At 42.1% G+C, this 23,385-nt stretch overlaps 1 pseudogene; it reads right to left on the reverse strand.

Moving 5' to 3' along the window:
* LOC139077418 (deoxyribonuclease-2-alpha-like) overlaps positions 1-23,385 on the reverse strand; it is a 69,376-nt pseudogene that overhangs the window by 43,168 nt on the left and 2,823 nt on the right.

Genomic DNA, 23,385 nt, shown 5'->3' on the forward strand with positions numbered 1-23,385 from the left:
AAGCTGATAAGGTAGTTATTGTTCTTAGTTTACACATTAGGTCAAGAAATAAAAGAATTTGCCTGTGATCACCCCACTAGTAAGTGGTGAACCTCAGATTCAAACTTGGATTTTCTGATTGTAAGTCCAACTTTCAATTTTTACTCTGACAAGAAGCCTTGTAATTTAGCAATATGTATTGTCTAAGACACTTGAAAATACTCGTACTCTTTGACCCCAAATACTACTTCTAAGTATTTATTATAAAGAAGTAATCAGAGGTAATCTTAAATATGTCTGCACACGTTTTAACACCACAGAGTTACTTATAATTGCAAAAATTAGAAAACAACTTAAATGTCTAATAGGAAAAATATCTAAATAACTTCTTAATCTGCCTTGCTTAATGATTATGCAATCATGTTTTTGAAGATATACCATGGCATTTAATAATATGAAACAATACCCAAACTACAATAAACAGAACATAAAACCATATATGAGTTTCTGTTACAAGTGAGGTCTGTGTGCTCACTTTCCGTCAATGACAATATTCAAAAGAGCAGGTCTCTTCTTGAAATCTGAAATTTCTTGGGTGAAAAATACATCTGCAGGGTTCCCATGAGGCCAGGTCTTGCTTGTTCAGTATCTCAAGCCCAGAAAGATGAGTTAATTCTTGAAGGAAATGACATTGAACTTGGATTGTTCAGTTGCTTTGATTCTGCAAGCCACAATAGTTAAAAACAAGGATATCAGAAAATTTTGGCATGGTATCTATGTCTCTGAAAAAGGAACAGTTCAGCAGACTGATGAGTAAGGTCTAAGAGTTGACCAGCTATGGAAAGAACAAGAGCCTAGGTGATTCCTGAGACCTATTTGTGATTTTTAAAGATGCAATTTCCCCCCTCTATTGATTTAAGGGGGAAAAAACTGCTCCTATAATACGATCATAATTTTGTCCAAAATAAAAAATTTATACGTACACAAAAAAATTGTAAGAGAATAAAACTTGGTAACTTACAGTCATCTCTTTGTGAAAGAACTATGGCTAACTTTTCTTTTTTCTTAAATTTTTCTATATTTTCCTAATTCTCATCATTGAGCTTCCAACTCTATTATACAATAGAAACAAAAGTATGCTATTTTAAAAAAATAATTTCCTCCATTATTTCAAATTAGCAGAAGTCAAGGTGGCTCAAGTCCAAATGCTGCTGGGCGACATCTTTCTCTTTGCTACTCCCCAACTCAAGGGGCGAAGGAGCGGTGTTAGAGAGCATGAAGAACTAGCTGTATGACCTCTCTGGGCCTCACTGGACTTTTCTGCAAAATGAGCAGCCTGGATGGGTGAGCTCTGCCCCAGGTCTGAGCCCACAGCCTCCCTCAGTGGCCTCTAGATAGAACTGTCTTTCAAAGTGCAATTAGATCTGGCCTTCCCGCATGACTGGAGAGAAAAATATTTATGAATTACTCTCTAGTTTAGAAATGGATCTCTGCCTGGGAACAAAGAGTCGCAAACCCCACTGGCAAATTAGAGTCCATTATCAGACACTGTAGCAGCAAGCTCAGCCCGGCGGTAATTGTATCTGCAATAATAAGGCGGGAGGGCCACTTTAGGCCATTTGCTATGGGAATCAATCATCATTACGGTCTAGCAGCAGAGTGGACATGGAAATGAGCCCATGTTATCAATGGCCAATTAGAGCAAAGACCCATCTAGAAGCTCATGGAGGTTGAGGGTGGGAGAGGGCTGGGTGGGAACACAACAGGTGGCCTGGGTCTCTCTGTCAGCTCACTGATATCACATGTCACCCAGGAAGATTGCTCTGGGACTCTGCCTGCAATCCTGTTTAGAGTCCCTCCTAGGGCTTAGTGACTTTAAACAATGGCAATTCTTCTTGGCTATGACATGCTAATTTCATGTAAATGCACACCCCTTAATGGATAATGGGACATTTGAGTTTACCCTGCATATTCATATCCTAGGGCTGCCATAACAAATTGCCACAAAGTAGGGGCCTTAAAACAGCAGAAATGTATTCTCTTACAGTTATGGAAGATAGATATCCTCTGAAGTCTCTAGAAAGAATCCTTCCTTGCCTCTTTCAGCATCTGGTGGCTCCAGATGCTCCCTGGGTTGCAGAAGCACAATTCCAATCTCCACCTCCATCTTCAGTCGGCCTTCTCCTGTGTCTCTGTGCATCCTTTCCTCTTCTAAGGACACCCGTCATTGGATTAGAGTCCACCTAATCCAGTATGGCCTCATATTAACTTGTTTACATCTGCAAAGACTCTGTTTCTAAAAGCTCACATTCAGAGATTCCCTGTAGACATGAATTTTGGGGAGATACTGTTCAACTCACCATAGTCTGATATGCGGCACTCTTTGTGTTTCACTGGTTCTCTCTCTCCTCCATCTTATCTGTGACAGTAGAAACGTTGATAATAGCTAATACTAAAATATGACTTACCATGTGTGCCAGGCATATTCTAATCTCTTTACATATATTAACTCATTTAATTCTCACTACGAGCAAGTACTATTTTTATCCCAGTCTTCAAATGGAGAATGGAGGCACAGAGAGGTTATATAATGTGTCTAAGGTCACACAGTAAGTAGCAGAGCCAGCACTTGAACCAAGGCTATCTGGTTCTGGAGCCTGTGTTCTTAACCATGCATTATGCCTCTTAAGAATTTACAGAATTCTTTTGGATATATACTCAGAAGTGGACTTACTGGATCATATGGTAGTTCTATTTTGTTTGGGTTTATTTTTTAGGAAGATTGGCCCTGAGCTAACATCTGTGCCAGTCTTCCTCTGTTTTATGTGAGATGCCACCACAGCATGGCTTGACAAGCAGTGCTAGGTCTGCACTTGGGATCCGAGTTTGCAAACCCCTGGCCACCGAAGCAGAGAGCACATACTTAACCACTAGGCCACCAGGCTAGTCCCAGTAGTTCTGTTTTCAGTTTTTTTGAGGAAATTTCATATTGTTTTCCATAATGCTGCACCATCTTGTATTCCCAACAACAGTGTGCAAGGGTCCCAGTATCTCCACATCCTCACCAACTCTTGTCCTTTTTTTTTTTTAATAAAAGCCATTGTGACAGCTGTAAAGTGATATCTTGTTGTGGTTTTCATTTGCATTTCCTTGATGATTAGTGACATTGAGTATATTTTCACATGAATGTTGGCTATTTGTCTATCTTCCTTAGAAAAAATATTTATATCTTTAGTCCATTTTTTAATCAGTTTCTCACGATTTTTTTGCCTTTGAGTTGTAGGAGTTATATATTTTGGATATTAACCCCCTATCAGACATATGGTTTACAAATATTTTCTCCCGTTCCATAGATTGCCTTTTCAAACTGTTGATTGTTCCTTAGCTGTGCAGAAGCTTTTTAGTTTGACATAGTTCTACTTGTCTGTTTTTGCTTTTGGTCTCATCGCCATAAAATCATTGCCAACTAATGTCATGAAGATTTTCCCCTATGTTTTCTTTAAGTTTAGGTTTATAGTTTAATGTCTTATGTTTAAGTTTCTAATCCATTTTTAGTTGATTTTTGTGTATGGTATAAAATAAGGGTCCTGGTTCATTCTTTTGCGTGTGAATATCCAGTTTCCCAATAGTATTTGTTGAAGAGACTGTCCTTTCCCCATTGTGCATACTTGGTTCCCTTGTGGAACATCAGTTAACCATATACGTGTAGGTTTATTTCTGGGCTCTCTCTTCTCTTCCATTGGTTATATGCCTATTTTTATACCAGTACCACACTGTTTTGATTACTGTGGTTTTGTAATGTATTTTGAAATCAGGACATGTGATGCCTCCAGTCTTGTTCTTTCTCAAGATTGTTTTGGCTATGCAGGAATTTTTTGTTCCCTTATGAGTTTTAGAATTGTTTTTTTTCTATTTCTGCAAAAAATGCCATTAGGATTTTGCTAGGGATTGCATTGAGTCTGTAGATTGTTTTGGGTAATATGAGCATTTCCACAGTATTAATTTTTCCAATTGAAGAACACATCATCTCTTTCCATTTGCTTATGTCTTTAATTTTTTTCATCAATGTTTTGTAGTTTTCAGTGTTCAAGTCTTTCACCTCCTTGGTTAAATTTATTCCCAAGTATTTTTTTCTTTTTGATGCTATTATAAATGGGACTATTTTCTTAATTTCCTTTTCTGATGGTTCCTTGTTAGTGATTTTTTACATTGACTTTGTATCCTGCAACTTTACCAAATTCATTAATTAATTCTAACAAGTTTTTTGTAGAGTCTTTAGAGTTTTCTACATATAAGATCATGTTACCTGCAAACAGAGAAAATTTTACTTCTTTCTTTCTGATTTGGATGACTTTATCTTGCCTAAATGTTCTGGCTAGGAACAGTACTATGTTGATTAGAAGTGGTGAATGCTCATAAGTAGAAGATAAAAACAAGGACAAACACATAGACACAGAGATTGGATTGGTGATTACAAAAGGGGAAGTGGGGAGGGAGGAAGACAAAAGGGGTGATTAAGCTCACATGTATATGGTGATGGATGGTAATTAGTTTTTGGGTGGTGACCATGATGTAATCTACACTGAGATTGAAATATATAATGATGTACATCTGAAATTTATGTAATCTTATAAACAAATGTTACTGCAATAAAAACTCCCACAACAACAAGAACAAAGTAAGTGGTGAATGTGTGTGCATCCTTGCCTTATTCCTGATCTCAGAGGAAAAGCTTTCCATTTTTCACCACTGAATATGATGCTAGCTGTGGGCTTGCCACATATGGCCTTTATTATGTTGAGGTCTGTTCCTTCTAAATCTAGTTTTTTTAGAGTTTTTATCATGAAAGGGTTTTGAATTTTGTCAAATGCTTTTTCTGCGTCTATTAAGATGATCATGAAAAAAATCACAATCTTAAAGAGATATTAACACCTCAACATTCTCTGCAGCACTATTCGCAATAGCCAAGATGTGGAAACGATCTGAATGTCCATTAATGGATAAGTAGACAAAGAAAATGTGGTATATACATACAATAAAATAATATTCAACCTTAAAAAAGAGAGAAATCCTACGATATACAGCAACATGGATGAACCTTGAAGACATGCTCAGTGAAATAAGTCAGTCACAGAAGGACAAAAATTGCATGATTCTACTTAAAACAGGTATCTAAAATTGTCAAACTTATAGAATCAGAAAGTAGAATGATGATTACCAGGGCTGAAGGGGAGAAGGAAATGAGCACTTGCTAATCAATAGGCATAAAAGTTTCAATTATGCAAGACAGATACATCTGGAGATCTGCTGTACAACGTGTGCCTAAAGTTAACAAGACCGTGCTGTACACTTAAAACTTTGTTAATAGAGTAGATCTCATGTTAAGTGTTCTTACCACAATAAAATTAAATTTTGAAAAAAGGACTTACATAGCTACGCTAAACATTCTGCTACACTGCTAGAAAAAGCGTAGATTGACGAAGCTCTTTTGGAAAGTAATTTGGCAATATGTGTCAGTAGTCTCAAGAATATCCATACATGTTTGATTCAGTAATTACACTTTAGGGAATTTTTCCTTTAAAAAATGTAAATTATATAAAGCCTCCATCCACAAGATATTTATGATGGCACTGTTTATAGTAGCAAGGAATAAAGGTAAATTTAAACAAAAGGAAATTATTTAAGTAAATAATGTTAAACTTGCACAATGAAGTAGTGTGTCTCCCTTAAAACAACGTGAATATTGTGAATAGTTCACAACAACAAGAGGAAATGCTTACGGTATAATGTTGAGTGAAAACTGGAATATAGGGTAGTCTATATGACGTTCTTGATTAGGTTTTTAAACAAGAGAAAAGCATTACATCGAAATGTTTGTAGCAGCTCTTCTGGAAGAATTGAGCATATTTTCTTTCTCTTTTTTTCTACCTTTTTGGATTTTACCGTTTTTATAATAAGTATAAATTGCTTTTATAATTAGAAAAAAGAGAATATGAAAATGTAAACTAGTAGTGCTAATCCTGCAGCAGTGTTCTTATGGAAGGACTGAGCAGGTCAAGGGGAGGATGGTAAGTTCCAGCCCTGACCTTAAAACACAGATCTCCTATTATCCAAGACAAGACATATTAAATGCTCTCTCCTGGAAACTCTAGCATTTATTATTAAATTCTGAAACAATGGATTTGTCTTGTTTTCTAATCTACTAAATGCCAGGTTTGACATTGGTCTATGCTACAAAAATGACTGTCAAATGAATGAATAGACATCTGAGCTAAAAGGGATACGTAGCATACGAAAATGGAGAAGTTGATGGATAGGGAAATAAAATAAACGGTTTGAACAGAAAATGTCTTTCTAAGGGAACAGTTTGAAGTCCTTTCCTTCTTTGTTTCCTAGAAATCCCCCTGGGAACCTGGAGACGTATCGACTGGAGTATCACAGACTCCACTTTACGAGGCTGTGGATTAAGCTTTACCTTTTCAGCTATAGATGATGGAATCTCAACAGAGAAAAAAAAATCATTAGGCTGAAGATCAAACCAACAGAAATTAGATTGACCTAAATCGATGCCAAAAGAAATAGCTTTCCCTCTGGACAAATGCTGAAATGAGAACCTAGTTGATTTAAAGGACAAACTGCCCTTCAGTTCAGGGCATCAGGAAAGTTTTCATCTATATCCAAACTTTTGCAACACAACTCCCTTATTCCCATGTCTTCAAACAGAAAGACTTCTATTTTTGTTTATAACCACATGGCGTCTGTTAGCAACCAGGATGGCTTTATGGTTCTGAGTTAGGTCATAGTGCTCAAAATTTGAAACTCATTGAGCTAGTCAGATTGCCTTGGTCATGGCCATGTGTCCTCTGAAGTTTATTACTTAGCATAAAACAAACATTCCCACCTTTCGACTTCCAGGACTGGCTACTGAAAGATGTATGTCCCTTAGTCATATGCTTGTTCACACGCTCTTAGTGACCCAGAGAATAGAGATCTGCTTCGTGTCTGCGTCCAGGACATGGGAAGACGCAACTCTGCCCATGGCCTGATGGTGCAAATTCAACCGCTGGTGACCAGGAGCAGACTAGCTGGTCCCTAGGACCCCCGCTGTGGCTGTTTCCCAAGTGGCTCCTCAGGTGACTCTGCTCAAGGTATTACATCAGTGCTCTAGGACGCCAGTGGAGAACAGACCTGAACGAGCCTTCAAGGACAAGCAGCGTGGGTGTCCCACTGCAAAGAAAGGGCTAATCCCATGAGGCAAAAGACTGACGAGAGCCATACTTTACCGGCAGGGCCATTTGGCAAGCTTGCATTTGTTCATCCAACAAAATTTTGGGAAGGTCTTTGTGTGCTAGGCATGGAATCAGGTGCCGAAGGCACGGAGATCATAGTCTGCTGAGAGAGGTAGAGACATAAACGGACAATTACAATAAACACATACCAGATGGGCGGTGGTACCTCACCCAAACTGGAAGGAGATTGGAAAAAACATCTCAGAGAAGAAGGTGGCTAAACCGTCTTCTGAAACTCAGTGCTCTCCTGCAGCAGAGACCTGGGAACCCCAGAGATGGAGAGAAGTAAAGCACACTGCCTCCATACACATAGACCACGAACCCACACAGTCTTCCAGGATTGCCCGGGGTACAGCCACTCCATTCTTTGTCCCAAGAACTATAGGACACACTGGCTGCAGGTAACAGGCTTTATGGTGCAGAATTAGATCATTGCTTTTGTGTCCACAAAGAGGCAGGACAAATGCCTATAACGCCAATCCCCATGGCAGCATTTGCAGGAACTGCAGCTCATTCCTAGGGACACAATACACTCAAGACTCATCATCTACAGAAGCCACAGTTTAGCCTGGTGATTTGGGTGAATACCCTGTTGCTCACCCAGGTATCAGCGCCGCCCAGGACGGTGCCTCAGTCTGTGTTTTCCACGTCCTGGACAAAAGGAGTTTGAATTCTTAACTGGCTAAGGAAGATCCTTTTGCTTGGCTGATCATCTGGGTTTTGGGTGGGGGGGTCGTCAGATGCCAGAGCTTGCGTCAGAGTGTATGCTCAATTCTAGGAAAAGAACTTCATTGGTCTGATTAAACGGGCTGTGCCAGTTGCATGTGTTTGAGAATTGAACTAAAACAGGCCAAAATTGGCAAGAGTTTGGAGTTCACCGAAGAAAAAACTGAACTACGTATTTTCAGATTATAAAGGTGGGTAAAAACAAAGATCTGGGTTGCATTAGAGGGGTTTATAAATTTAGGATTCTACGGGAAGTAGGGAAGAAATGAATTCTTGAGCCGAAGTCCTTCCAGATATGCCATCGGATGAAGCCAGGGTGACAGTGCACCCGGAGTATTAGAAGGAGAGTGCGTTCTGAAAGGAAAAGCTCTATTTGAAACCCAGGGGCGCTCTGCCTCCGAGCGCTGGTAGATTAACGACTAAGTCCTAGAAAGGGATCAGAGTGCTCTGAAAGGGCTGAAGAGAACCAAGAGGCTCTCTGAACATTTCTTTCCTTTTATTTATTTTCTTTCTCCCCCAAACCAGCCTGGGAGTACCCCATGATTAATTTTAGAGTTCACTCCAAGTGCATGGACTCTGAGCCCCAAACCGGACTGAACCTCCGTTAGCCACTAGTTAAAATATTTTTCATAAAATTTTCTTTTTCAAAAGTCTTCTTAAACAATAATTCTCTTATAAAACATGATACTTAGAAAGTAACATCTTTATGACTTTGAATCCAAAGAGGCAGAAGCCCAAGGACTCTATTTCCCTTAAAAATGAACAAAAATTTTGAGGCAAAATTAACTGGGAGAGTCAAATCCATGTTTTATTAAACCGAGTTTTCAAAACACGATTCTGGAAATCCAAAATGCCAGTGTTATTTGCCCCTCCCCAGCACGAGCCCTGCAGAGGAGACAGATGGAAAAGTCTCCTGGGTTTCAGAGACATCCATTGTAAGGGGACTTCGAAGAGCCCTGAAGTCCGAATCTGCCAACAGGCAACACATCATCTCACAAGGGAGTGTCAGCGCCACCAGCAGTCAACAAACCAGCCAAACTCTCCACACCCGTGGCCGGGTGGCGTGCGGTGGCCGGTGGCAGGCAGTGGCCAGTGGCATACGGTGCTTGGCTGGGATATTTCCTAGGCCTGAATCGTCACTATCAGCTTCTGCGATGAAGAAGTGAGCTGTGGGGGAATCCCATGGTCACACAGCAAAAAAACCAAAATGAAGGATCTGCTCTTTAAAACACTGGTTTCCGTATCGTTTTAAATGTCAAAGGAAGAAAACATCAATTATGTAGGGAAATGAACTGGAAGGTGCAGTTTCACAGCTTCCAGGAGGCCAGGCTACCTGCAAAAGACAAGGCCATTTTTTTCTCCAGCAAAGCAGTTACTGTCCTTCTCTCAGTGCCGGGTGCTCTTGTCACATCTGACACAGCCTTTCAATTACGGAGAGAATGAGCAAAACAATGAACCCTTAGCGCAGGGGCTCCCCGGGGCTGCGGGCTCCAGGGTGCACTGGGTAAAAACTCCACTTAGGCATTAGAAAATTAATCTCTCAAACAAAAATGCTTTGTCACAATTCACTCCTACAAATGAGAGAGAACAGAGGGAAAGGACCTGAGGCTTATTTCCTCATGAATGTGCTGAAGGAAGATATTCGTTGTTAAAGATATTTCTGGGGTCCTTGTTGACAGGTGCCCTCCAGGACAAGTGGCCAAGCAGGACAGCTTTGGCAATACGAGAACATGGGCTGTCAGGAACCGGTTTTGTTTGGAGCTTGTGTAACATCTCTGCCTGGCTGATTGTAACCTGCAGCCACTTTGGAGACAGAATAACGACATGAACCTGGGAAGCCATCTGACATGGCAATGAGGGTAAACAGGAGGTGTTCAGAGGGAAATCACATTAGGAAAGGATTTGAAGGCTGCCACAACCATCTTTCTAATCTAAAATATTCTCTTTACTTAGGTCCAGAGTAGTGAACTCAAAGGTCTCGCAGTCTGGTCCTTGCTTGGCAGGCGAGACTCAGAACCTCAGAGAATAAGGGAGGCTACCTGTTAGGAACCCCCTCAAAGAGTACTGGTCACTGACACTCTGGGTCCCCCTCAGCTCGCTGTAACGACGAGAAGGGAAAGTACCATCCAACCTCATGGGCAACAGAACAGTGCTGGGGGGTTCTTGGTGGGGGCGGTCTCTGCCAAGAGAAGCAGCAGTGGTCACAGCAAAATCACAAAGCAGCTAGAGAAGAGCGGGCACTAGTGGGGCCCCACTGAAGAGGGGTGGGGATTACAGCTGCCGTGCGGAGGTCTGGCTGTAGGCAGCTCAGTGTGGTGTTGAAAAGAGGTGGGCTTGGCTCCACATTTCACAGTTGCCAATCAGGGCTCGGTGATCAGTGACAGGAAACGCGAATCTAAACTGAAATGTTGTACTTTGTTCATTTTTATAAGTAATTCGCATTTGTGGGATCTAAAACAAAGAATTCTCCTTCCTCCCTCTTACCAGAGGGAAACAGTCAGACAGAGGACTAAAGCAGCCCCCAACACCATGGATGGGGCTGGAAAGAAGTCAGTGAGGCTGGGACCGAGTGCAGAAAGATCAGGACTGCATGCCGATAAATTAGACTTTGCTGAAAGAAAGATCTTCGGAAGACATGACTGAAAGAATGAAAAAGTGAACCCCAGGCTAGGGAGACACGTGCGCTGGAAGAACCCAACAAAGGACGTGTGAACTAAAATATATCTTAAAACTCCTACAAATCAGTAAGAGAAAAATAATCAGTTCTAAAAACATGAACAAAAGACTAAACACTTCACAAAACAAGATGTCCAAATGACCAGTATGCATATGAAAAGTTACTCAACATCATTATTCATGACAGCAATGCAAATTAAAGCCATAACTGAGGTACTGACAAATACCTGTCCTGTGCACGTGTACATGCATGTGCACGCGCATGCACGCGCACTCACATGTGCAGGAACGGCCAAGAATAAAAACGCCAAATGTTGGCAAGAATGCAGAATAACTGAGACCCTTCTACACTGCTGTTGGGGGCAGAAAATGGAAGAATCAGTTTGGAAAACTGCTGACAGTTTTATCTAAAGATAGATATATGCAACACTCTGACCCTGCAACTTCACTGAGAGGTAGAAACCCGATAGATCTGAGCGTTGATGTACACCAAAAGACTGACAAGATCACTCATAGCAGCTTTATTCAATATAGCCCCAAACTGGAAACTCTCCAAATGGCCATCCACGGTAGAATGAATCGATTGCAGCATATCCATGCAATGGGACAGTACAGAGTGAATGAAGAAACTACTGCAAAACGGAACAGAATGAACGAAACATTATAGCAAGTAGATCACATGTGTGATTCAATGTATATGAAGTTAAAAAACAGCCCAAATTGATCTATGGTGACAGAGGTCAGAATGCCGGTTACATTTTGGGGAGAGTTACTGGCCGCGAGGGCACACCAAGGGGGCTTCTGAGATACTGCAAATGTCCTACATCTTGACGTAGTTGGTGGTTATACTGGATGTATACATTTGTAAAGATTCACTGAGCCGCACACTTAAGATATCCACACTTTTCTGTGTAAGTTGTACTTCGATCAGAAAGTTGGACAGTAGTGCAATGCTGCCTCCTTTCCTTCTCCGGGTCCTCTTCAGAACTCCGGCTTTGCATTTACCACATTAGGTAGGAACTACTTGCCTTCCCTCTGATTTGTAACTTTCTTGCAGATCGCCATGGTATCTTATTCACCTATGTTTCTCCACCCTCCAGCACAGTGCTTGCTATAGAAAAGGTGCTCAATAAATACGTGTTAAACTATTGCAAAAGAACTCTAATCCATGTCATTTAGACTCTCAAATCACACATATTGGTCACGTCCTACCTTATACTTCAGGTGTGAAGGTAAAGAATGGGGGCAAACCTTGACGATCCTTTCTGCTTGTCAGTGTTTCAGATGAAGAAACGATGTCAAACTCTCCCGCCCGTGGTGGTCTGGTTTGAACCAGAGGTCCTCCTGATTGGAGAACATAGCACTCAAGGGCAGAACTTATTCAAAATGCAGATCCCTGGCCCTACCCCCAAAGATTCTGGATCATAGATCTGGGAAGGAGCTCAGGTCTGTACTTTTAACAAGCACTCCAGAAAGTTCTGATGGTCCACACTGCAAGAAACACAGCCTCAGACACACAAAACTTCTGGCTTTGTATAGATTATAGGACACAAAATCCTAAGTGAATATAGACAGGCTGCCTATATTGGCAGCCCCCTCACCCAGGGGGAGACCACCGCAGTTTTAGATTGTGCCCTCAAAGTACAGAGTCTCTGGTGAGTCTTTCAGCAGAGGAGTCTTTTGAAAACATCTGGATTAAGTGGTCCCCTATGATCCATTAGATTCCACCTTTCTTTGGAAACCGGCAGGCACATAATATCTTTAATTCATCTAAGAAAACAGCTTTTATGGCTGAGAGTTCACTTCCGAGACAATGTGTTCCTGAGCACCGGGAAAATAAGGAAGCTCTGTGAGCTCCAAAAAGAGATTTTTCTTTAAAAAAAATTATGTTCTGGGAAATTTTTGTCAATTTCTCTCTAGATAGAGGTCTTAAGGCCATGACACAGGCTGGCGAGAAGCTGAAAACTCCAAATCAAGACTGGCACCTTATCCTCAATTTACATCAGTAAGTTGAGAATGAGCTGTCAGATTCATCTTTTTTCCCTGTGTTGAACGATTTTATCAAGTAAATGGTGTTTTTAGAGAAAATATATAAAAACAAGGGAGACCCACCAGTTTAAAAGTTAAGTTTCTCTCTCCTAAGCATTGACAGACATATATGTAATATATATGTATATGTGTGTATGTGTATACGTATAGAGAGAGAGATAGACAGGCAGATAGACAGAAACAGAGACAGAGAGACCGAGATAGAGAGACAGACAGAGACAGAGAGAGAGAGAGACCATTACCAACTCCTGAGGGCAGTGGGTTATGACTTTACCATAAGTACAACTCCCTGAAGAAACCATTGAGAGTCTAAGCACTCTGTCATGTGTCTGAGTTGCAAAGAAAAACCAGCAAAGCAAAAATAAATAAATAGATAAATAAACAAACAAACCATGTGCAAACTCAACGAATGTATGTCACGTACCAGTATGTGACCATCAGGAAAACTTAATTTGGCTCCTCTGACTGAAATATAACAAATAGCTTTTGAGTTTTGCTTTGTCATCTATTTCTCCCTAATGCAACAAGGAAAATATTCTTGAAAAGCAGCTGTTAATGGGTTGTGACAAGTGGTTTCCTGTGGTCTATGAACAAGCCATCAATTACTGCCTTTTACGTTCTTTTAAATTCCAGAGGCAAAGGAAGTCCGATAATGCTGTATCGGCTTCATGGTTATTGAACGAAGAGGAGGAATCTTGAGATAAAACAGGTTTTTTTTATCCTTTCTGAATGAAGTTATAAATGTTTTCCCCATGAACACTACAGAATTTCAGGGACTCTCTGAGCTTCAGCCTAGCTCCCTCTAGTTCTTTGAACAACATGGGGTGAACAGTAGAGATGCTACAACTGCAGTCAAATGTGAGCGTTCACAGCGGAGGCTCAGTGCTGCTGGTCTCCCAGGGGAGCCTGCAGGCCTCCTGACTCCCTAACCTCTCCAGGCCTTCATCCCAGCTTGGAGGGCCTTCTGAACATGCTTTCTGGTCTCCTGACTCTGATTTCATGCAAATGGGACAGAACCCAGGAGCTACAACGAACTCTTTGAGAAGAAAGATCTGGAATCGTACAAAGTAAAATTTAAAGATGAGAGTTTATCTCCTATGGCCTCAGCCTTCCAAATTCTTTTCTCTCTTCCTCCCATCACCAGTATTATAAACATTGGGTAAAGCAAATGCATGTTCTATCTTTGGAAATTAAGGAGAGGGGACAGGGGCAGAGGGAGTAAAGAGAAGGCCTGAGGGAGAAAGTGAAAGGCTGAAGGGAAGCCACAGAAGACGCAAGAGCATGAACGAGAAACCACATGCAGTTGTAGCCCACTCATTTTCTGGAATGAGCGAACCTTCTTCACTCAGAGCTATGCTCACAGGCATGTCCTCAGAGACCACCCTGTGTGAAGGAGTGCATGCTTACACAGTCCCAGCCTTCATTCTCCGCCCAGAGAACTCCATTTTCTTCTTCTTCATGGCATTTATCACTGCCTGAAATTATATCACAGATTTACTTATTTCCTTATCTATTATCTGTGTCCTTCACTCTCTATGAGGTAGGGCCTTTGTCTTGTTTACTGCTGAATCTCCAGTGGCTGGAACAATACACGGCACATAGTAGGTGCTCAAGAAATACTAGCAAAGCCAATGAATGAGTGATGGAGTAGACGGATGCATGGAGTCAGGCTTCTGCAAGCGCCCGTGCCTCTGTGCTGGTACCCAAGGCAGCACGTATCTGTGGCTCAGAGCCCTAGAGCTGGGACAGACGACAGATCTGGTTTTCCTGGGACTGAAGAGGTTCTTGCGATGCGAGACTTGCAGTGCTGAAATGGGAACGCCCAGGCAAACCAGGGCAAGTTGGTCACCTTACCTAGAGCCTCCTGAAGGTCTTCAAGAGCTTATGTAAAAGGAGAGCGAGGTCAAGGTATTTACTACCCGTTCAGGGTCACCCCAGGCTGGCTCATCCTCTGAGGTTCACTGCCCCTCTCAAGGTCTCCTCTACCCCACTCTTCCCCTCCAGGTTCCAGTAATCACATCTACTCTTCCTTATTGGGGCCCCAGGATGATAGCAGCTCTGATGCCACTAATCCTGAACATCTGTACCATCCCTGTGGTTCCTCTGCACTCTCACACCTTAATAAATAGTCCTTTTATAAATAAACCCTTCCTGAATTATCTAAAGTTGAGCGAGCCCCTATTTCCCACTGGGACTCTGACTGACATGAAGGGAAAAAGGAAAATGTAGAAAGAAGCATTATGAGAAATCATTAATATGCAAAGGTACTTAGCCTTCTAAGGCTCCGTTCCCCTTCCGTGAATCTGTGGCCACTCACTGGGGTGTTCTAAGAAGTGACTAAGAAAACCTACTTAAGGCTGTTTGCTGGCATAGCAAAAGCACTCAGCAAACTTTAGCCCTTCTTATGGCTAGTGTTCTTACTTTACTCTTCCTCATAACGGGAACAACCAGGAGGAGGGATCCGGCTTGCCATCCATCTGAGAAAGCTCCAGAATCTCACCTCTCCGAACGGCATGAGGGAATGGGCAGAAATACTCTAGATGTAAAAATTCAAACATGCGCTAATTGCTGTTCTCTTAATATTGTTACTTCAGGGCTTTTAGTAAAGCCCTTAAGCTTCCGTATGTTTTGAGATTTAATGGTAAGTCCAACATCTGCTCTGGGTGAGCCTAAGAGTGTGGGCTAAAGGGTGGTTACGTTGCAGATTTGCAGGGCACCCCCAGACCTGAGGAATCCACCCCCTCCTCCTGCTTGGGCCAGGCTGCTGAAATATACAAGAAATCAATAGGCCACAAAATGGAAACAACTTCAAACCCCAAAAAAAGGTTCTCTTTTTCGGATTTAATGATGTGGTGACCTGTCTGCAGACCTTAGATGAAAATGGACCATTGAGAATGTCCTTGAGGGGAGCCTCAGCACGGAGGCGGAACACTGAGAGCAAGAAAGATTTCCTTTGTCATTAAAAGAAAAAAGGGACATTTAGATTCACAGTAACAAGTAAAGTTCAAGCTAGAAGATGAAAATTCCATAACGAAATGAGACAATTTAGGAAAGATAGAGGGGTGGGCAGAGCGCTCAGCTTATTCCAAAGGGAATGAAAACAGACACTTACACACACACAGCAGGATATGCTTTGCACATAACTTTCTAAGAAAATTGAGAACAAAGAAGGAATATTTAAAGAAATAATGAACACTAAAGCTCATAACAGTAGGACCAAAATTGAATCATGGTTCAGTGTGTTAAACAGGGTCCCTCAAAGTTCATGTCCGCTCAGATCTTCAGAATATGTCCTTATTTGGAAATAGGATTTTTACGGATGTAATTAGTTAAGGGTCTCAAGATGAAATCTTCCCGGATTTAGGGTGAGCCCTGAATCCAGTTACTGGTATTCCTACAAGAGAAAGGAGAGGGGGATTTGGACACCCAGACACGCTGAGACACACGTGGAGACACGACCTTGGGAACGTGGAGGCAAAGATTGGAGTGATGCTTCCACAAGACGGGGAACGTCAGGAGCTGCGAGAAGCTGGAAGAGGCAAGGAATGATTCTCCCCTAGGACCACTGCAACGAGCACAGCCCTGCCAAGACTTGGTCCCAGATTTCTGGCCTCAAGAACTGTGACAGAATACATTTTCATTTTTTTAAGCCACTCAGTTTATAGTAATTTGTTACAGCAACTCTAGGAATCTAATACGCGTGTCAAAGTTCTTTCCATAGTATACAGAGCAGGAGCTCAATCAATACGGTTGCCTAACAAATCATCCAGATGAATCTGCTGCACCGTAAAACCAGGGTGGCTCCGCTTTACTTACATTGTGGGCTTGTCTCAGAATGAAGACCCAGCACTTCATGCTTCCTGTTTCAAATTTTGCAACCAGTGCACTTCACGCAGGATGAGCATCGAGCTCAGGACACGGAACAAGCAGACTGAGACTGACACACCTGCTAATCAGACCTGGCACTCTGTTTCCAAACTGCTCGTTCCAGTAGAGTCATTGAGCGATTACACCCAACAGAAGATGGTACCCAACAATACAGGGGTAATTACATCGCCTTATCTGTCTTGAGCAGTGTCCTGTTAGGACTACCCTAGGCCTAACCTTTGCAATGGTGTGGGCACAATCCCAGGCCGCGGGTCCTCCATCGTCCAGGGAGGAATCCCAGCACAAGACTGCTGAGCCATTTCTCGTCACGCTGAGGGAGGGCTGCCTGCACAAGGGAGGCAGGGGGTCTATTGAGAATGGGCTTGGGAGAGGGCAGAGGGGAAGCAGAAATAGATAACGCCTGCGTCCTGAAACGCAGAGCAAATCATAACCCGAAAGTTGTCAACTAGCCTTGCTCTGCTACACAGGACCCTGCCCAGGAATGGGCAGAATATTGCTTTTTATAATTTTTCCTTCTTCTCCCCAACGCCCCCCAGTACATAGTTGTGTATTTTTTAGTTGTGGGTCCTTCTTGTTGTGGCATGTGGGATGCCGCCTCAGCATGGCCTGATGAACCATGTCCAGAATCCAAACCGGTGAAACCTTGGGCCGCAGAAGCGGAGTGCACAAACCTAATCACCCAGCCACGGGGCCAGCCACTGGCCAGAATATTTTTCATCCTCTCGTCAGCATCCCAGGGAACTTGGTGTGGGCATAGCGATGATTCTCTTCTCCATTTCACTGCTCACCTCTTTCCCTGCTAGTGAAGCTGTGGGCTCGGAGTCCAGTTTGTTCGTCATCTTTTGTTGTTAAATCATATTATTGGTTTCATCACTCTGCCATTCTGACTTGATTCCAAGTTGGCCAGACCTGTAGTTGAGTATTGTGCTATTATTCTCCATTTCCCTCTCCCCATCACTCTCTGCCCCTCTCTTGGGCCGCAAGGTGTCGGTCTCAATGGGTTGCACCAGCCTTGCCCCCTCGCCCTCGTTTCCGGTCAGGTAGGGGAGGTACTGCCGGAAGACAGGAGGGTGAGGAGAGAGAGGTCAGATCAAGGGACTCACCCCTCCCCTGCCAGGCCTCTGCTGGCGCGCGTCTCAGTCCCTCTGCAGCCACAGTTCCTGCGGGAGCACCTCTGGCTCTAGTCCGGCAACCAGAGCTCTGTCAGTCCTTCGGGTCTGGGGCTGGAAACTGCTCCTGCTGTTGCAAGTCCCTGAGCGCTGGCCTCTCCCTTATGGCTCCCTCAATTCTGTCCTCACACCTGTAAACAGTGCCTTCATTAAACTCCTTTTCATTTAATCCCCTGGCACAGTTAGTAAGGTTAATCTTGATTTGTACATTTAATACTTTGCCTAGCTACAAGCATTACACACACACACACACACACACACAGCCTCTCTATATTATCTGAAGAGTAAGGCTTCAGAATTAGACACCCCTAGATAAACGGTCATGCCACTGGATTGCTCTGTTATTGTGGGTTATTTAGTCTCCATGAGTCTCACTTAATTCACCTGTGAAATGAGACCATAATACACACCTCATAGGGCTATGATGAGGCTGAAATGAACTAACACAGCACATTTCTTGTGTGCCTTTCCCCCAACCCCCATTCAACTTCATACAGATATTCCAGACCCTGCCTGGCTGTCACCACCTGAGAGCTGTCTGACCTCTGAGCTGACACCCTCTGGTTGTCTGACCCGTTTCCATGTGCTGTCATGAGTATGCCCCTTGCTGACTGGTCTTTTCTTTAGAACTGTATTTGAGTGGTCCTGCTCACATGTCAAAGCATTTCCCCTAAGGATTCATTCAAGCCTCTCTACCTCCACCTCAAGTGGAACCAATATGCTATTTACAAAGGAGGTCTCTGAGGCAGAGAGATGGGTGAGATGACCTGTCCACATCCCCCCAAAGGTCCAGTAGCAGGTCTCTGGTCTCTTATGCTGGGGCTCTGTTCACACCCTGCTACCTCCATTCTCCTGGAGATCTCACCCACTACATGGTTTCTGGTTTGCTCTGCTGGGTGTGAGATGTATCTGAGAAGATGATGAAATGATAGCTCTTTTGTCACCATCCATAGGGCAGGGTGGGGGAGGTTGGAAAAGAAACTGTGGAGGAAGTCACTATGGGCACAGAACTAGCCCCATGCCTTGCATGCAATGACTTGGACGGAAACAGATCCAGTTGTCAAATTGATGACTTGGCAGTAGGACACCCAGCTGCTGGGTGTTTCCATCCTGATTGAAAACTCTGTGTGACATGGCCATGAGCAATAAACCATGGAAACTAGTGCGAAGTAAGAGTTTGTTCACCTCTTGGCCCTCAAGAATCCTGCCTCAGTGGGCACCACGATGCATAACAGAATATGGTTGGACCAAGGGTGGTCTAGCATAAATGCAAAGTTATCATTTCAGGAGCAAGGGAAAAGCTGCACACATCCCCAAAATTTCTGAGGAAAAGAGAAATTAATTCAGAAAATGTGAACACAAGCAAAATAGAAAGAAAAAATTTTATTGAGGCTTGCTACTGCAGACTTCACTTTTAAGATTCATTTCAGCAAAACAAAAAGGAAAAGAAACATTAGTATCTCTTTCATGAACTATATAAAAGTAAACAGACCCATAAAACGAGTTTAAAGAAAGAATCCAAACCACTTTCTCACCAAAGAATCTTTAAGAAGAAAATATGCTGCTTTTAAAGATCCCAAAATATTCAATAAAAGATTCAGAAAGAGTTGCTGCAAATGTTTTGTTTAGAATTTAATTTTCAGGTTGAATCCATTTAATTTTTTAAAAACCCTGAATTTACAGAAAACAGATAAAATGGTAATAAAGACTGAAATTGGTTGTATATTCAGGAAATAAACCTGCTCTAATGCTAACTGTTGTGCCCGCTTCACGGCTAATGCTGGTGGCCTGAGTCCTTTGTGTTTCTGCCATCAGCCAGACTGACAGTCAAAAAGCGACTATGAAAAAGTCCAGATCACTCGTGCCCACTCGTCAGATGAATGGAAAAATGCTACCTTGTAAATAAAATCTACCTTTATTTTCTTCCCAATCATAAAAGCAATATATACCCACTGCCAAAAACTGAGAAAACAAGGAAAATCACAAAGCAAAGAAAATTAAAACTGTCAATTTCACATTCCAGGGGTCCGCATAGTTAACACTGGGGAAAGCCTTTCCATATTTTTTTAGTTCTTATGTCAATAAAATAAATAGAGAAATAAGATTTAAATATAAATGATATGTAAACATAAATAATATGAAATATAAATAAAATATGCATAAAGCTCTGCAAAATGAGTGCATTTTATTTCATCATATAGCTCTACCATAATTTACTTTATCAGCCCCCCAGTATTAGTCATGTCAATCTTTTCAAATTTTTTAGTTATAAAACCGACAAAGTTCTCTTTTTAATGTTTAAAGTAGATTTAGTCTCCTGACCTTAACTGAAAGCAAAAACCAAAATATTAAACAACACATCCAATGCTATGCTTCCACAAACTTCCCATGTTATTTTAGGCCCCAGGACCTTTGCATGTGCTAATCCCTCAATCTGAAATGGTCCCTCCCTTCTCTTCATCTGCCTACAAACTCCTGGCTTTTGGTGGAGGGTGCTTAACTACTCAGTCCCAAATGTTTCCATTAGGGAGAAAGGACTTACACTTCATTCCCAGAAGTGAATAATATGGGAAGCATAATTCCATATCTTCTCTTCTTCCTCTCTCAGTTCTCCTGAGACGTGTCATGTAAGAATATAGCATTAGTGGGCCCATCTTTCTCCAGTGGATGGAACTAATGCCAAAGCTCAGGCTTTCCTGTGACTTCCTTCTACACTCTTGCTTTAGTTGTACTTGATACGGGAGGAGGCTGGCCATGGTCACAGTCCTGGCTAGGTAAACACGTATCTTCAAACTCAGTTGCCCTCTTGCTATAAAACACAGGTCTTCACATGGAGAGGAGGCCTGGAAGCTCCAGGGAGGTCCACGTGTCATTCTTCAAACTAGCTTAATTAGTTATAAAGTCATAAGTGGATATTTCGATACCTATCTGATTTCTATACACAGAAATCTATGTCTGCTTCAGCGTCCAGAACTGGTTCAGAACTCAAAGGTCTTCCCTGGACCACATACCTCACAACAGAATTAATCTTTTACACACACATTTTATAGCACTCAACACAGTGAATCACGATTATGTCTATATATATGCATATGCCCTTCAAGTCTAAGACCTCCTTGGAGGCAGAAATTATCTTATTTATATTTTTATTTCCAGCACCTAGTATAGTACCTGGCACATAAGAGCTACTTACTAAAAGTTTGTTAAATAAGCAAATGGCAAGTTGTCAGCAGCATCATATATTTTTAAGCAATCAGACCAATTTTTATCCAAATAGGTTCCCTAGAAACATTGGATTCTTATGATCATCAGAAGTCCCTAGAACAGTGATTCTCACACTGTAGCATGTTTCTGAATCATCGGGAGCACAGAACAACTGCTAGGCCACCCCCACAGTTTCTGGTTAGTAGTCCGGAACCCCAGGATTTACATTTCTAACAACTTCCTAGGTGTTGCTGCTGCTGCTGGCCTGGGGACCACGCTTTGAGAACTACTGTCCTTGAACAATATTTTCCAAGCTAGCTATCGTCACAATCACCTCTGGTGTTTGCTAGGTTTCCAAATACCACTATGATATTCTGATTCCGAAAGGTGGCCACAGGAATCGGACATCTCATACGTGATTCTACTGTAGCAAATCCATCCACGGACCACTGGAAATCACTGGACTTGAGCCACATTCACAAGCTAACTTTGGAATGAGATGTAAAAAATAATTTCCTAGCGATTTTTCTGTGACCTAGCTGAATTATTAACTAAAATAATTTTCTGCGGAAGTCTAACCCAAGATACCTTAGCTGCCCTCTCTATGATTTTGGCTAAACTTCACTATTTAATTCTTGACTTTATTATATACTATAGGACTCTGTCCTTCTGAACTTTCTGGTCTGGATACAGCAAACCTCAGGATAGCAATTCCCAATCAATAAGTATTAATTAGGTGCCTGCTAAGTGAAAACCACCATGAAGGCACCAAGGGAGAGAAAGAAACAAAGTATTCAGTTGTTATCCAGAAAGACCTTATCAGCTGATTGGGAAGATAAGAAGTAGATACATTTTTTAGAAAGATAGCTAAAAATTCCAAATAACACATGACAATTATCAAAGAATGCAGACAAGGAATGCTAAAGTAACTTGAAGGGAGAGGCGGATGGATAGCTAAAGCTGGAGATGTAATGAGTAACCATATGAAGGAGAAGGCGCTGCTGAGCTGCATCTGAAGATAGAATTTAGGGGGCTGGATTATGCCTAGAATCAAGTTCCAAGGAGAGCTTGAGACCCAAGCCAATTGTAAAAGGAAAGTCCTAGTGAGAGAATAGGACATCTTGACTTCTATAAAAACAGCAAGGGTGTCTTTGTCAATTAGCTATTGGCTCTCTTCTGCGGGTGACATTGCTCTGGAATAGTACGAATGTGATTCCTCAGTGCCATCTGGCATTTTCCGGCTAAGAACAGCTCTTGCACTGAAATGCAAAAATGGTAGCAGTTAAAATAGTACAGAGAAAATGGCAACCTGTGTTTATTGACATGTCTTAGCATATAGAAGTAGGAGTCAATGACTACTAGACTTTACAGAAACCACATTCATTTGGGGAGCCCCAAGACCCTGGAATGCCTTTCTGCACTACGCAATAAAATTGTACAGTAATTGTTGCCTTTGGGAAAAGAAGTTAGAGTAGAAATTAAATGAGCTTATGATGAATAACGGCCTTTGATTTTTTTTTTGGAGCAGGCATGTGTGTGACCACCTACCCTTTAACTTGTTGAAGTAAACACAAGCAGCAATGATACCATCAAGGAGTTCCTTAGTTATGGAAAACCTTGTGGAACCTCCTAAAATAATTCTATAAGGTAATATTCTATTTATCCCATCAGTGAATATGGGGCCACATATGGAATCAGAGACAGAAAATATTCAATATTTCTAAATCAAAGGCAGAATGCACTGAGATAAGATATAATTGCTTTAGTATCTACACTAGCACCATCAAGGACTACCTGTGGATGAACAGAGTACTGAAGAGGCACGTCATTGCCTTGTTGCCCTCAGGCTGTTCAAAAATCATCTGCCCACATCTACATCTTTGGCTAAGGGCCATGACCAGATGGCTGTGCTTTTACCAATAAATTCATCTCCTAGGAAGCAGTTGTATGGGCAATGGTGGACACGACTCAACCTTGGTCAATCAGATTCTCTCTCATGGGAAATTGGATTTGGCACATTGAGAGACTGGGTCAGTTACTATCAGGAACCAAGACAAAGTCATGGAGACTTGAGGCTGATGGCCACATTGAGCCATAAGCAAGCAGAGGGTCCGGACTGTGTGGGAAGAAGGTTGAAGATACTCTGGTCATGCAACCTGATAAGAAAACTGCCAGATGACTTTTCAGTTCTTACGAGACCCAGCGGACTCCCAACACTTTGTTTCTCATCAGAACTTAAAGAGGGAGCTGAGCATGGCTCCTGAAGGGCCTGAGCTGTGGTGCAGAAGCTCTTGTTCATAGCAGCTCAACTTACATAGCCCAGTAGGTCCATGGTTTTGGTTTCAGAACCTACTTGCTTAACTGTTCATAATCCTTTTAAATATCCTTTCCTTCAGCAAAATGAA

Source organism: Equus przewalskii, chromosome 19, assembly GCF_037783145.1.
Source record: "Equus przewalskii isolate Varuska chromosome 19, EquPr2, whole genome shotgun sequence".
Lineage (NCBI taxonomy): Eukaryota > Metazoa > Chordata > Mammalia > Perissodactyla > Equidae > Equus > Equus przewalskii.